The following is a 15,292-nucleotide window of genomic DNA, read 5'->3' as shown; positions in this document are numbered from 1 at the left end:
TTATCGTTATATTGGTTGGACGGTATGGCACAGCCGCATTATAGTTATATTGGTTGGACGGTATGGCACAGCCGCATTATCGTTATATTGGTTGGACGGTATGGCACAGCCGCATTATCGTCATATTGGTTGGACGGTATGGCACAGCCGCATTATCGTTATATTGGTTGGACGGTATGGCACAGCCGCATTATCGTTATATTGGTTGGACGGTATTGCACAGCCGCATTATCGTTATATTAGTTGGACGGTATGGCACAGCCGCATTATTGTTATATTAGTTGGACGGTATGGCACAGTCGCATTACCGTTATATTAGTTGGACGGTATCGCACAGCCGCATTATCGTTATATTAGTTGGTACAGCCGCATTACCGTTATATTAGTTGGACGGTATGGCACAGCCGCATTACCGTTATATTGGTTGGATGGTATGGCACAGCCGCATTATCGTTCACATCTGAATGGGGACTGCGATGACGCCCCATTTACCAAGTTCCAACAAGGTAATCTTTTCGGAGCTTGGCCCTGTTAGCTAATGCCGCGTTCTTATAGCGTTAGCCCATTGCAGCCTGTGGAACGCATTTCAGCGCCGTTTACCGAGCGGAATTGGAGGGACCCTTCCCCGGTAGCTCCCGCTCAATAGCTCAGCTGGGTTCAGACCCTGATATATAGCAAACACATTTGCCGTTACAGGGTCTTATAGGAGCTCTTGTCCCGCAGTCACGCCATTGATACATAGCCCCCCCCCAAAAAAAAAATTCTACATCACCATGGTCCGGGGAAGTCAGGAACCCAAATTTATCTGAGTTTTCCTAGGAAATGGGATATGTCCCCAAGGACGTCACATGAGGAGGCTCATCCTGTACCCCTCCCTGCTGGGGGGCTGAGACACAGGGACCCCCAGACCAAGGCAGGCATGCTGGGAGTTGTAGTACTACAGGGCTATACAGACGGCCCCAGGCAAGGATCCCTCCTCATCTCAGACTCGGTCCCGGGCCGGTAACGTCAGACATCAGCCAGTGTGGGAGGTGCCGCCGCCGGCCAGTGTGTGACTGGGAGTGGGCGGGATAACAGCGGCGGCAGCGGCGCAGGATGATGACGTCGGGCGAGGCGGCCTGCGGGATCCCGTCACTCGGTGTGTGAGCGAGCAGCCCCGACCGTCTCCTCAGGTAAGCGCCGGCCCGGGGAGAGGAGGCCCAGGCCGCATCCAGCCTGACATCCGGCCGGAGACCGAGCCTCCAGTAACCGCTCAGCCGATGCCGGCCTTCCCCTCACACAGGCGCCCCGTGCTCTGCCGGCGGTCTCAGCACAGGGCCACATCTCTGGGGGAGTCCCCCTAAATATTGTCCTCCCCTCTGGAAGAGACCCCCGTGACTGTTGCCCTTGCTTCTGGAGGAGACCCCCGTGACTGTTGCCCTTCCCTCTGGAGGAGACCCCCGTGACTGTTGCCCTTCCCTCTGGAAGACCCTCTAAATATTGTCCTCCCCTTTGGAGGAGACCCCCGTGACTGTTGCCCTTCCCTCTGGAGGAGACCCCCGTGACTGTTGCTCTTCCCTCTGGAGGAGACCCCCGTGACTGTTGCCCTTCCCTCTGGAGGAGACCCCCGTGACTGTTGCCCTTCCCTCTGGAGGAGACCCCCGTGACTGTTGCTCTCCCCTATGGAGGAGACCCCCATGACTGTTGCTCTCCTCTATGGAGGAGACCCCCGTGACTCTTGCTCTCCCCTCTGGAAGAGACCCCCGTGACTCTTGCTCTCCCCTCTGGAAGAGACCCCCGTGACTGTTGCCCTTCCCTCTGGAGGAGACCCCCGTGACTGTTGCCCTTCCCTCTGGAGGAGACCCCCGTGACTGTTGCCCTTCCCTCTGGAGGAGACCCCCGTGACTGTTGCCCTTCCCTCTGGAGGAGACCCCCGTGACTGTTGCCCTTCCCTCTGGAGGAGACCCCCGTGACTGTTGCCCTTCCCTCTGGAGGAGACCCCCGTGACTGTTGCCCTTCCCTCTGGAGGAGACCCCCGTGACTGTTGCCCTTCCCTCTGGAGGAGACCCCCGTGACTGTTGCCCTTCCCTCTGGAGGAGACCCTCGTGACTGGTGCTCTCCCCTCTGGAGGAGACCCCCGTGACTGCAGCTGCTCCCCTCTGCAGGAGACCCCCATCCGTGACTGCAGCTCTGTAGGAGACCCCCGTGACTGTTGCCCTTCCCTCTGGAGGAGACCCTCTAAATATTGTCCTCCCCTTTGGAGGAGACCCCCGTGACTGTTGCCCTTCCCTCTGGAGGAGACCCCCGTGACTGTTGCCCTTCCCTCTGGAGGAGACCCTCGTGACTGGTGCTCTCCCCTCTGGAGGAGACCCCCGTGACTGTTACGCTCCCCTCTGGAAGAGACCCTCTAAATATTGTCCTCCCCTTTGGAGGAGACCCCCGTGACTGTTGCCCTTCCCTCTGGAGGAGACCCCCGTGACTGTTGCCCTTCCCTCTGGAGGAGACCCCCGTGACTCTTGCCCTCCCCTCTGGAGGAGACCCCCGTGACTGTTGCCCTTCCCTCTGGAGGAGACCCCCGTGACTGTTGCCCTTCCCTCTGGAGGAGACCCCCGTGACTGTTGCCCTTCCCTCTGGAGGAGACCCCCGTGACTGTTGCCCTTCCCTCTGGAGGAGACCCCCGTGACTGTTGCCCTTCCCTCTGGAGGAGACCCTCGTGACTGGTGCTCTCCCCTCTGGAGGAGACCCCCGTGACTGCAGCTGCTCCCCTCTGCAGGAGACCCCCATCCGTGACTGCAGCTCTGTAGGAGACCCCCGTGACTGTTGCCCTTCCCTCTGGAGGAGACCCTCTAAATATTGTCCTCCCCTTTGGAGGAGACCCCCGTGACTGTTGCCCTTCCCTCTGGAGGAGACCCCCGTGACTGTTGCCCTTCCCTCTGGAGGAGACCCTCGTGACTGGTGCTCTCCCCTCTGGAGGAGACCCCCGTGACTGTTACGCTCCCCTCTGGAAGAGACCCTCTAAATATTGTCCTCCCCTTTGGAGGAGACCCCCGTGACTGTTGCCCTTCCCTCTGGAGGAGACCCCCGTGACTGTTGCCCTTCCCTCTGGAGGAGACCCCCGTGACTGTTGCCCTTCCCTCTGGAAGAGACCCTCTAAATATTGTCCTCCCCTTTGGAGGAGACCCCCGTGACTGTTGCCCTTCCCTCTGGAGGAGACCCCCGTGACTGTTGCTCTTCCCTCTGGAGGAGACCCCCGTGACTGTTGCCCTTCCCTCTGGAGGAGACCCCCGTGACTGTTGCCCTTCCCTCTGGAGGAGACCCCCGTGACTGTTGCTCTCCCCTATGGAGGAGACCCCCATGACTGTTGCTCTCCTCTATGGAGGAGACCCCCGTGACTCTTGCTCTCCCCTCTGGAAGAGACCCCCGTGACTCTTGCTCTCCCCTCTGGAAGAGACCCCCGTGACTGTTGCCCTTCCCTCTGGAGGAGACCCCCGTGACTGTTGCCCTTCCCTCTGGAGGAGACCCCCGTGACTGTTGCCCTTCCCTCTGGAGGAGACCCCCGTGACTGTTGCCCTTCCCTCTGGAGGAGACCCCCGTGACTGTTGCCCTTCCCTCTGGAGGAGACCCCCGTGACTGTTGCCCTTCCCTCTGGAGGAGACCCTCGTGACTGGTGCTCTCCCCTCTGGAGGAGACCCCCGTGACTGCAGCTGCTCCCCTCTGCAGGAGACCCCCATCCGTGACTGCAGCTCTGTAGGAGACCCCCGTGACTGTTGCCCTTCCCTCTGGAGGAGACCCTCTAAATATTGTCCTCCCCTTTGGAGGAGACCCCCGTGACTGTTGCCCTTCCCTCTGGAGGAGACCCCCGTGACTGTTGCCCTTCCCTCTGGAGGAGACCCTCGTGACTGGTGCTCTCCCCTCTGGAGGAGACCCCCGTGACTGTTACGCTCCCCTCTGGAAGAGACCCTCTAAATATTGTCCTCCCCTTTGGAGGAGACCCCCGTGACTGTTGCCCTTCCCTCTGGAGGAGACCCCCGTGACTGTTGCCCTTCCCTCTGGAGGAGACCCCCGTGACTCTTGCTCTCCCCTCTGGAGGAGACCCCCGTGACTGTTGCCCTTCCCTCTGGAGGAGACCCCCGTGACTGTTGCCCTTCCCTCTGGAGGAGACCCCCGTGACTGTTGCCCTTCCCTCTGGAGGAGACCCCCGTGACTGTTGCCCTTCCCTCTGGAGGAGACCCCCGTGACTGTTGCCCTTCCCTCTGGAGGAGACCCTCGTGACTGGTGCTCTCCCCTCTGGAGGAGACCCCCGTGACTGCAGCTGCTCCCCTCTGCAGGAGACCCCCATCCGTGACTGCAGCTCTGTAGGAGACCCCCGTGACTGTTGCCCTTCCCTCTGGAGGAGACCCTCTAAATATTGTCCTCCCCTTTGGAGGAGACCCCCGTGACTGTTGCCCTTCCCTCTGGAGGAGACCCCCGTGACTGTTGCCCTTCCCTCTGGAGGAGACCCTCGTGACTGGTGCTCTCCCCTCTGGAGGAGACCCCCGTGACTGTTACGCTCCCCTCTGGAAGAGACCCTCTAAATATTGTCCTCCCCTTTGGAGGAGACCCCCGTGACTGTTGCCCTTCCCTCTGGAGGAGACCCCCGTGACTGTTGCCCTTCCCTCTGGAGGAGACCCCCGTGACTCTTGCTCTCCCCTCTGGAGGAGACCCCCGTGACTGTTGCCCTTCCCTCTGGAGGAGACCCCCGTGACTGTTGCCCTTCCCTCTGGAGGAGACCCCCGTGACTGTTGCCCTTCCCTCTGGAGGAGACCCCCGTGACTGTTGCCCTTCCCTCTGGAGGAGACCCCCGTGACTGTTGCCCTTCCCTCTGGAGGAGACCCCCGTGACTGTTGCCCTTCCCTCTGGAGGAGACCCTCGTGACTGGTGCTCTCCCCTCTGGAGGAGACCCCCGTGACTGCAGCTGCTCCCCTCTGCAGGAGACCCCCATCCGTGACTGCAGCTCTGTAGGAGACCCCCGTGACTGTTGCCCTTCCCTCTGGAGGAGACCCTCTAAATATTGTCCTCCCCTTTGGAGGAGACCCCCGTGACTGTTACTCTCCCCTCTGGAGGAGACCCCCGTGACTGTTGCCCTTCCCTCTGGAGGAGACCCCCGTGACTGTTGCCCTTCCCTCTGGAGGAGACCCCCGTGACTGTTGCCCTTCCCTCTGGAGGAGACCCCCGTGACTGTTGCCCTTCCCTCTGGAGGAGACCCCTGTGACTGTTGCCCTTCCCTCTGGAGGAGACCCCCGTGACTGTTGCCCTTCCCTCTGGAGGAGACCCCCGTGACTGTTGCCCTTCCCTCTGGAGGAGACCCCCGTGACTGTTGCCCTTCCCTCTGGAGGAGACCCTCGTGACTGGTGCTCTCCCCTCTGGAGGAGACCCCCGTGACTGCAGCTGCTCCCCTCTGCAGGAGACCCCCATCCGTGACTGCAGCTCTGTAGGAGACCCCCGTGACTGTTGCCCTTCCCTCTGGAGGAGACCCTCTAAATATTGTCCTCCCCTTTGGAGGAGACCCCCGTGACTGTTGCCCTTCCCTCTGGAGGAGACCCCCGTGACTGTTGCCCTTCCCTCTGGAGGAGACCCTCGTGACTGGTGCTCTCCCCTCTGGAGGAGACCCCCGTGACTGTTACGCTCCCCTCTGGAAGAGACCCTCTAAATATTGTCCTCCCCTTTGGAGGAGACCCCCGTGACTGTTGCCCTTCCCTCTGGAGGAGACCCCCGTGACTGTTGCCCTTCCCTCTGGAGGAGACCCCCGTGACTCTTGCTCTCCCCTCTGGAGGAGACCCCCGTGACTGTTGCCCTTCCCTCTGGAGGAGACCCCCGTGACTGTTGCCCTTCCCTCTGGAGGAGACCCCCGTGACTGTTGCCCTTCCCTCTGGAGGAGACCCCCGTGACTGTTGCCCTTCCCTCTGGAGGAGACCCCCGTGACTGTTGCCCTTCCCTCTGGAGGAGACCCCCGTGACTGTTGCCCTTCCCTCTGGAGGAGACCCCCGTGACTGTTGCCCTTCCCTCTGGAGGAGACCCTCGTGACTGGTGCTCTCCCCTCTGGAGGAGACCCCCGTGACTGCAGCTGCTCCCCTCTGCAGGAGACCCCCATCCGTGACTGCAGCTCTGTAGGAGACCCCCGTGACTGTTGCCCTTCCCTCTGGAGGAGACCCTCTAAATATTGTCCTCCCCTTTGGAGGAGACCCCCGTGACTGTTGCCCTTCCCTCTGGAGAAGACCCCCGTGACTGTTGCCCTTCCCTCTGGAGGAGACCCTCGTGACTGGTGCTCTCCCCTCTGGAGGAGACCCCCGTGACTGTTACGCTCCCCTCTGGAAGAGACCCTCTAAATATTGTCCTCCCCTTTGGAGGAGACCCCCGTGACTGTTGCCCTTCCCTCTGGAGGAGACCCCCGTGACTGTTGCCCTTCCCTCTGGAGGAGACCCCCGTGACTCTTGCTCTCCCCTCTGGAGGAGACCCCCGTGACTGTTGCCCTTCCCTCTGGAGGAGACCCCCGTGACACTTGCCCTTCCCTCTGGAGGAGACCCCCGTGACTGTTGCCCTTCCCTCTGGAGGAGACCCCCGTGACTGTTGCCCTTCCCTCTGGAGGAGACCCCCGTGACTGTTGCCCTTCCCTCTGGAGGAGACCCTCGTGACTGGTGCTCTCCCCTCTGGAGGAGACCCCCGTGACTGCAGCTGCTCCCCTCTGCAGGAGACCCCCATCCGTGACTGCAGCTCTGTAGGAGACCCCCGTGACTGTTGCCCTTCCCTCTGGAGGAGACCCTCTAAATATTGTCCTCCCCTTTGGAGGAGACCCCCGTGACTGTTGCCCTTCCCTCTGGAGGAGACCCCCGTGACTGTTGCCCTTCCCTCTGGAGGAGACCCTCGTGACTGGTGCTCTCCCCTCTGGAGGAGACCCCCGTGACTGTTACGCTCCCCTCTGGAAGAGACCCTCTAAATATTGTCCTCCCCTTTGGAGGAGACCCCCGTGACTGTTGCCCTTCCCTCTGGAGGAGACCCCCGTGACTGTTGCCCTTCCCTCTGGAGGAGACCCCCGTGACTCTTGCTCTCCCCTCTGGAGGAGACCCCCGTGACTGTTGCCCTTCCCTCTGGAGGAGACCCCCGTGACTGTTGCCCTTCCCTCTGGAGGAGACCCCCGTGACTGTTGCCCTTCCCTCTGGAGGAGACCCCCGTGACTGTTGCCCTTCCCTCTGGAGGAGACCCCCGTGACTGTTGCCCTTCCCTCTGGAGGAGACCCCCGTGACTGTTGCCCTTCCCTCTGGAGGAGACCCCCGTGACTGTTGCCCTTCCCTCTGGAGGAGACCCTCGTGACTGGTGCTCTCCCCTCTGGAGGAGACCCCCGTGACTGCAGCTGCTCCCCTCTGGAGGAGACCCCCGTGACTGTTGCTCTTCCCTCTGGAGGAGACCCCCGTGACTGTTGCTCTTCCCTCTGGAAGAGACCCTCTAAATATTGTCCTCCCCTTTGGAGGAGACCCCCGTGACTGTTGCCCTTCCCTCTGGAGGAGACCCCCGTGACTGTTGCCCTTCCCTCTGGAGGAGACCCCCGTGACTGTTGCCCTCCCCTCTGGAGGAGACCCCCGTGACTGGTGCTCTCCCCTCTGGAGGAGACCCCCGTGACTGTTGCTCTTCCCTCTGGAGGAGACCCCCGTGACTGTTGCCCTTCCCTCTGGAGGAGACCCCCGTGACTGTTGCCCTTCCCTCTGGAGGAGACCCCCGTGACTGTTGCTCTCCCCTATGGAGGAGACCCCCATGACTGTTGCTCTCCTCTATGGAGGAGACCCCCGTGACTCTTGCTCTCCCCTCTGGAAGAGACCCCCGTGACTCTTGCTCTCCCCTCTGGAAGAGACCCCCGTGACTGTTGCCCTTCCCTCTGGAGGAGACCCCCGTGACTGTTGCCCTTCCCTCTGGAGGAGACCCCCGTGACTGTTGCCCTTCCCTCTGGAGGAGACCCCCGTGACTGTTGCCCTTCCCTCTGGAGGAGACCCCCGTGACTGTTGCCCTTCCCTCTGGAGGAGACCCCCGTGACTGTTGCCCTTCCCTCTGGAGGGAGACCCCCGTGACTGTTGCCCTTCCCTCTGGAGGAGACCCTCGTGACTGGTGCTCTCCCCTCTGGAGGAGACCCCCGTGACTGCAGCTGCTCCCCTCTGCAGGAGACCCCCATCCGTGACTGCAGCTCTGTAGGAGACCCCCGTGACTGTTGCCCTTCCCTCTGGAGGGAGACCCTCTAAATATTGTCCTCCCCTTTGGAGGAGACCCCCCGTGACTGTTGCCCTTCCCTCTGGAGGAGACCCCCGTGACTGTTGCCCTTCCCTCTGGAGGAGACCCTCGTGACTGGTGCTCTCCCCTCTGGAGGAGACCCCCGTGACTGTTACGCTCCCCTCTGGAAGAGACCCTCTAAATATTGTCCTCCCCTTTGGAGGAGACCCCCGTGACTGTTGCCCTTCCCTCTGGAGGAGACCCCCGTGACTGTTGCCCTTCCCTCTGGAGGAGACCCCCGTGACTCTTGCTCTCCCCTCTGGAGGAGACCCCCGTGACTGTTGCCCTTCCCTCTGGAGGAGACCCCCGTGACTGTTGCCCTTCCCTCTGGAGGAGACCCCCGTGACTGTTGCCCTTCCCTCTGGAGGAGACCCCCGTGACTGTTGCCCTTCCCTCTGGAGGAGACCCCCGTGACTGTTGCCCTTCCCTCTGGAGGAGACCCTCGTGACTGGTGCTCTCCCCTCTGGAGGAGACCCCCGTGACTGCAGCTGCTCCCCTCTGCAGGAGACCCCCATCCGTGACTGCAGCTCTGTAGGAGACCCCCGTGACTGTTGCCCTTCCCTCTGGAGGAGACCCTCTAAATATTGTCCTCCCTTTGGAGGAGACCCCCGTGACTGTTGCCCTTCCCTCTGGAGGAGACCCCCCGTGACTGTTGCCCTTCCCTCTGGAGGAGACCCTCGTGATTGGTGCTCTCCCCTCTGGAGGAGACCCCCGTGACTGTTACGCTCCCCTCTGGAAGAGACCCTCTAAATATTGTCCTCCCCTTTGGAGGAGACCCCCGTGACTGTTGCCCTTCCCTCTGGAGGAGACCCCCGTGACTGTTGCCCTTCCCTCTGGAGGAGACCCCCGTGACTCTTGCTCTCCCCTCTGGAGGAGACCCCCGTGACTGTTGCCCTTCCCTCTGGAGGAGACCCCCGTGACTGTTGCCCTTACCTCTGGAGGAGACCCCCGTGACTGTTGCCCTTCCCTCTGGAGGAGACCCCCGTGACTGTTGCCCTTCCCTCTGGAGGAGACCCCCGTGACTGTTGCCCTTCCCTCTGGAGGAGACCCTCGTGACTGGTGCTCTCCCCTCTGGAGGAGACCCCCGTGACTGCAGCTGCTCCCCTCTGCAGGAGACCCCCATCCGTGACTGCAGCTCTGTAGGAGACCCCCGTGACTGTTGCCCTTCCCTCTGGAGGAGACCCTCTAAATATTGTCCTCCCCTTTGGAGGAGACCCCCCGTGACTGTTACTCTCCCCTCTGGAGGAGACCCCCGTGACTGTTGCCCTTCCCTCTGGAGGAGACCCCCGTGACTGTTGCCCTTCCCTCTGGAGGAGACCCCCGTGACTGTTGCCCTTCCCTCTGGAGGAGACCCCTGACTGTTGCCCTTCCCTCTGGAGGAGACCCCTGTGACTGTTGCCCTTCCCTCTGGAGGAGACCCCCGTGACTGTTGCCCTTCCCTCTGGAGGAGACCCCCGTGACTGTTGCCCTTCCCTCTGGAGGAGACCCCCGTGACTGTTGCCCTTCCCTCTGGAGGAGACCCTCGTGACTGGTGCTCTCCCCTCTGGAGGAGACCCCCGTGACTGCAGCTGCTCCCCTCTGCAGGAGACCCCCATCCGTGACTGCAGCTCTGTAGGAGACCCCCGTGACTGTTGCCCTTCCCTCTGGAGGAGACCCTCTAAATATTGTCCTCCCCTTTGGAGGAGACCCCCCGTGACTGTTGCCCTTCCCTCTGGAGGAGACCCCCGTGACTGTTGCCCTTCCCTCTGGAGGAGACCCTCGTGACTGGTGCTCTCCCCTCTGGAGGAGACCCCCGTGACTGTTACGCTCCCCCTCTGGAAGAGACCCTCTAAATATTGTCCTCCCCTTTGGAGGAGACCCCCGTGACTGTTGCCCTTCCCTCTGGAGGAGACCCCCGTGACTGTTGCCCTTCCCTCTGGAGGAGACCCCCGTGACTCTTGCTCTCCCCTCTGGAGGAGACCCCCGTGACTGTTGCCCTTCCCTCTGGAGGAGACCCCCGTGACTGTTGCCCTTCCCTCTGGAGGAGACCCCCGTGACTGTTGCCCTTCCCTCTGGAGGAGACCCCCGTGACTGTTGCCCTTCCCTCTGGAGGAGACCCCCGTGACTGTTGCCCTTCCCTCTGGAGGAGACCCCCGTGACTGTTGCCCTTCCCTCTGGAGGAGACCCTCGTGACTGGTGCTCTCCCCTCTGGAGGAGACCCCCGTGACTGCAGCTGCTCCCCTCTGCAGGAGACCCCCATCCGTGACTGCAGCTCTGTAGGAGACCCCCGTGACTGTTGCCCTTCCCTCTGGAGGAGACCCTCTAAATATTGTCCTCCCCTTTGGAGGAGACCCCCGTGACTGTTGCCCTTCCCTCTGGAGAAGACCCCCGTGACTGTTGCCCTTCCCTCTGGAGGAGACCCTCGTGACTGGTGCTCTCCCCTCTGGAGGAGACCCCCGTGACTGTTACGCTCCCCTCTGGAAGAGACCCTCTAAATATTGTCCTCCCCTTTGGAGGAGACCCCCGTGACTGTTGCCCTTCCCTCTGGAGGAGACCCCCGTGACTGTTGCCCTTCCCTCTGGAGGAGACCCCCGTGACTCTTGCTCTCCCCTCTGGAGGAGACCCCCGTGACTGTTGCCCTTCCCTCTGGAGGAGACCCCCGTGACTGTTGCCCTTCCCTCTGGAGGAGACCCCCGTGACTGTTGCCCTTCCCTCTGGAGGAGACCCCCGTGACTGTTGCCCTTCCCTCTGGAGGAGACCCCCGTGACTGTTGCCCTTCCCTCTGGAGGAGACCCCCGTGACTGTTGCCCTTCCCTCTGGAGGAGACCCTCGTGACTGGTGCTCTCCCCTCTGGAGGAGACCCCCGTGACTGCAGCTGCTCCCCTCTGCAGGAGACCCCCATCTGTGACTGCAGCTCTGTAGGAGACCCCCGTGACTGTTGCCCTTCCCTCTGGAGGAGACCCTCTAAATATTGTCCTCCCCTTTGGAGGAGACCCCCGTGACTGTTGCCCTTCCCTCTGGAGGAGACCCCCGTGACTGTTGCCCTTCCCTCTGGAGGAGACCCTCGTGACTGGTGCTCTCCCCTCTGGAGGAGACCCCCGTGACTGTTACGCTCCCCTCTGGAAGAGACCCTCTAAATATTGTCCTCCCCTTTGGAGGAGACCCCCGTGACTGTTGCCCTTCCCTCTGGAGGAGACCCCCGTGACTGTTGCCCTTCCCTCTGGAGGAGACCCCCGTGACTCTTGCTCTCCCCTCTGGAGGAGACCCCCGTGACTGTTGCCCTTCCCTCTGGAGGAGACCCCCGTGACTGTTGCCCTTCCCTCTGGAGGAGACCCCCGTGACTGTTGCCCTTCCCTCTGGAGGAGACCCCCGTGACTGTTGCCCTTCCCTCTGGAGGAGACCCCCGTGACTGTTGCCCTTCCCTCTGGAGGAGACCCCCGTGACTGTTGCCCTTCCCTCTGGAGGAGACCCCCGTGACTGTTGCCCTTCCCTCTGGAGGAGACCCTCGTGACTGGTGCTCTCCCCTCTGGAGGAGACCCCCGTGACTGCAGCTGCTCCCCTCTGCAGGAGACCCCCATCCGTGACTGCAGCTCTGTAGGAGACCCCCGTGACTGTTGCCCTTCCCTCTGGAGGAGACCCTCTAAATATTGTCCTCCCCTTTGGAGGAGACCCCCGTGACTGTTGCCCTTCCCTCTGGAGGAGACCCCTGTGACTGTTGCCCTTCCCTCTGGAGGAGACCCTCGTGACTGGTGCTCTCCCCTCTGGAGGAGACCCCCGTGACTGTTACGCTCCCCTCTGGAAGAGACCCTCTAAATATTGTCCTCCCCTTTGGAGGAGACCCCCGTGACTGTTGCCCTTCCCTCTGGAGGAGACCCCCGTGACTGTTGCCCTTCCCTCTGGAGGAGACCCCCGTGACTCTTGCTCTCCCCTCTGGAGGAGACCCCCGTGACTGTTGCCCTTCCCTCTGGAGGAGACCCCCGTGACTGTTGCCCTTCCCTCTGGAGGAGACCCCCGTGACTGTTGCCCTTCCCTCTGGAGGAGACCCCCCGTGACTGTTGCCCTTCCCTCTGGAGGAGACCCTCGTGACTGGTGCTCTCCCCTCTGGAGGAGACCCCCGTGACTGCAGCTGCTCCCCTCTGCAGGAGACCCCCATCCGTGACTGCAGCTCTGTAGGAGACCCCTGTGACTGTTGCCCTTCCCTCTGGAGGAGACCCTCTAAATATTGTCCTCCCCTTTGGAGGAGACCCCCGTGACTGTTGCCCTTCCCTCTGGAGGAGACCCCCGTGACTGTTGCCCTTCCCTCTGGAGGAGACCCTCGTGACTGGTGCTCTCCCCTCTGGAGGAGACCCCCGTGACTGTTACGCTCCCCTCTGGAAGAGACCCTCTAAATATTGTCCTCCCCTTTGGAGGAGACCCCCGTGACTGTTGCCCTTCCCTCTGGAGGAGACCCCCGTGACTGTTGCCCTTCCCTCTGGAGGAGACCCCCGTGACTCTTGCTCTCCCCTCTGGAGGAGACCCCCGTGACTGTTGCCCTTCCCTCTGGAGGAGACCCCCGTGACTGTTGCCCTTCCCTCTGGAGGAGACCCCCGTGACTGTTGCCCTTCCCTCTGGAGGAGACCCCCGTGACTGTTGCCCTTCCCTCTGGAGGAGACCCCCGTGACTGTTGCCCTTCCCTCTGGAGGAGACCCCCGTGACTGTTGCCCTTCCCTCTGGAGGAGACCCTCGTGACTGGTGCTCTCCCCTCTGGAGGAGACCCCCGTGACTGCAGCTGCTCCCCTCTGCAGGAGACCCCCATCCGTGACTGCAGCTCTGTAGGAGACCCCCGTGACTGTTGCCCTTCCCTCTGGAGGAGACCCTCTAAATATTGTCCTCCCCTTTGGAGGAGACCCCCGTGACTGTTGCCCTTCCCTCTGGAGGAGACCCCCGTGACTGTTGCCCTTCCCTCTGGAGGAGACCCCCGTGACTGTTGCCCTTCCCTCTGGAGGAGACCCTCGTGACTGGTGCTCTCCCCTCTGGAGGAGACCCCCGTGACTGTTACGCTCCCCTCTGGAAGAGACCCTCTAAATATTGTCCTCCCCTTTGGAGGAGACCCCCGTGACTGTTGCCCTTCCCTCTGGAGGAGACCCCCGTGACTGTTGCCCTTCCCTCTGGAGGAGACCCCCGTGACTGTTGCCCTTCCCTCTGGAGGAGACCCCCGTGACTGTTGCCCTTCCCTCTGGAGGAGACCCCCGTGACTGTTGCCCTTCCCTCTGGAGGAGACCCCCGTGACTGTTGCCCTTCCCTCTGGAGGAGACCCCCGTGACTGTTGCTCTAGCCTCTGGAGGAGACCCCCGTGACTGTTGCCCTTCCCTCTGGAGGAGACCCCCGTGACTGTTGCCCTTGCCTCTGGAGGAGACCCCCGTGACTGTTGCCCTTGCCTCTGGAGGAGACCCCCGTGACTGTTGCCCTTGCCTCTGGAGGAGACCCCCGTGACTGTTGCCCTTGCCTCTGGAGGAGACCCCCGTGACTGTTGCCCTTCCCTCTGGAGGAGACCCTCTAAATATTGTCCTCCCCTTTGGAGGAGACCCCCGTGACTGTTGCCCTTCCCTCTGGAGGAGACCCCCGTGACTGTTGCCCTTCCCTCTGGAGGAGACCCTCGTGACTGTTGCCCTTCCCTCTGGAGGAGACCCCCGTGACTGTTGCTCTAGCCTCTGGAGGAGACCCCCGTGACTGTTGCCCTTCCCTCTGGAGGAGACCCCCGTGACTGTTGCCCTTGCCTCTGGAGGAGACCCCCGTGACTGTTGCCCTTGCCTCTGGAGGAGACCCCCTGTGACTGTTGCCCTTGCCTCTGGAGGAGACCCCCTGTGACTGTTGCCCTTCCCTCTGGAGGAGACCCCCGTGACTGTTGCCCTTGCCTCTGGAGGAGACCCCCGTGACTGTTGCCCTTCCCTCTGGAAGAGACCCTCTAAATATTGTCCTCCCCTTTGGAGGAGACCCCCGTGACTGTTGCCCTTCCCTCTGGAGGAGACCCCCGTGACTGTTGCCCTTCCCTCTGGAGGAGACCCCCGTGACTGTTGCTCTCCTCTATGGAGGAGACCCCCGTGACTCTTGCTCTCCTCTATGGAGGAGACCCCCGTGACTCTTGCTCTCCCCTCTGGAAGAGACCCCCGTGACTCTTGCTCTCCCCTCTGGAAGAGACCCCCGTGACTGTTGCCCTTCCCTCTGGAGGAGACCCCCGTGACTGTTGCCCTTCCCTCTGGAGGAGACCCCCGTGACTGTTGCCCTTCCCTCTGGAGGAGACCCCCGTGACTGTTGCCCTTGCCCTCTGGAGGAGACCCCCGTGACTGTTGCCCTTGCCTCTGGAGGAGACCCCCGTGACTGTTGCCCTTGCCTCTGGAGGAGACCCCCGTGACTGTTGCCCTTGCCTCTGGAGGAGACCCCCGTGACTGTTGCCCTTGCCTCTGGAGGAGACCCCCCGTGACTGTTGCCCTTGCCTCTGGAGGAGACCCCCGTGACTGTTGCCCTTCCCTCTGGAGGAGACCCTCTAAATGTTGCCCTTCCCTCTGGAGGAGACCCCCGTGACTGTTGCCCTTGCCTCTGGAGGAGACCCCCGTGACTGTTGCCCTTGCCTCTGGAGGAGACCCCCGTGACTGTTGCCCTTGCCTCTGGAGGAGACCCCCGTGACTGTTGCCCTTGCCTCTGGAGGAGACCCCCGTGACTGTTGCCCTTGCCTCTGGAGGAGACCCCCGTGACTGTTGCCCTTGCCTCTGGAGGAGACCCCCGTGACTGTTGCCCTTGCCTCTGGAGGAGACCCCCGTGACTGTTGCCCTTCCCTCTGGAGGAGACCCTCTAAATATTGTCCTCCCCTTTGGAGGAGACCCCCGTGACTGTTGCCCTTCCCTCTGGAGGAGACCCCCGTGACTGTTGCCCTTCCCTCTGGAGGAGACCCTCGTGACTGGTGCTCTCCCCTCTGGAGGAGACCCCCGTGACTGTTACGCTCCCCTCTGGAAGAGACCCTCTAAATATTGTCCTCCCCTTTGGAGGAGACCCCCGTGACTGTTGC

The 15,292-nt window shown here is 62.1% G+C and overlaps 1 protein-coding gene across 1 annotated transcript in view; it reads left to right on the top strand.

The window, feature by feature from the left end:
• The first annotated feature begins 990 nt into the window (after positions 1-990).
• ZC3H18 (zinc finger CCCH-type containing 18) overlaps positions 991-15,292 on the top strand; it is a 177,613-nt gene continuing 163,311 nt past the window's right edge. The window contains exon 1 of the mRNA XM_088448005.1: positions 991-1,172. The gene's annotated coding sequence lies outside the window, so the exon portion shown is untranslated. The remainder of the gene's footprint in view (positions 1,173-15,292) is intronic.

Source organism: Taudactylus pleione, unplaced genomic scaffold (genome assembly GCF_031769625.1).
Source record: "Taudactylus pleione unplaced genomic scaffold, aTauple2 ptg000447l, whole genome shotgun sequence".
Lineage (NCBI taxonomy): Eukaryota > Metazoa > Chordata > Amphibia > Anura > Myobatrachidae > Taudactylus > Taudactylus pleione.
Note: the sequence above shows the minus strand (reverse complement) of the source record. Positions and strands in the feature narration are given on the sequence as shown.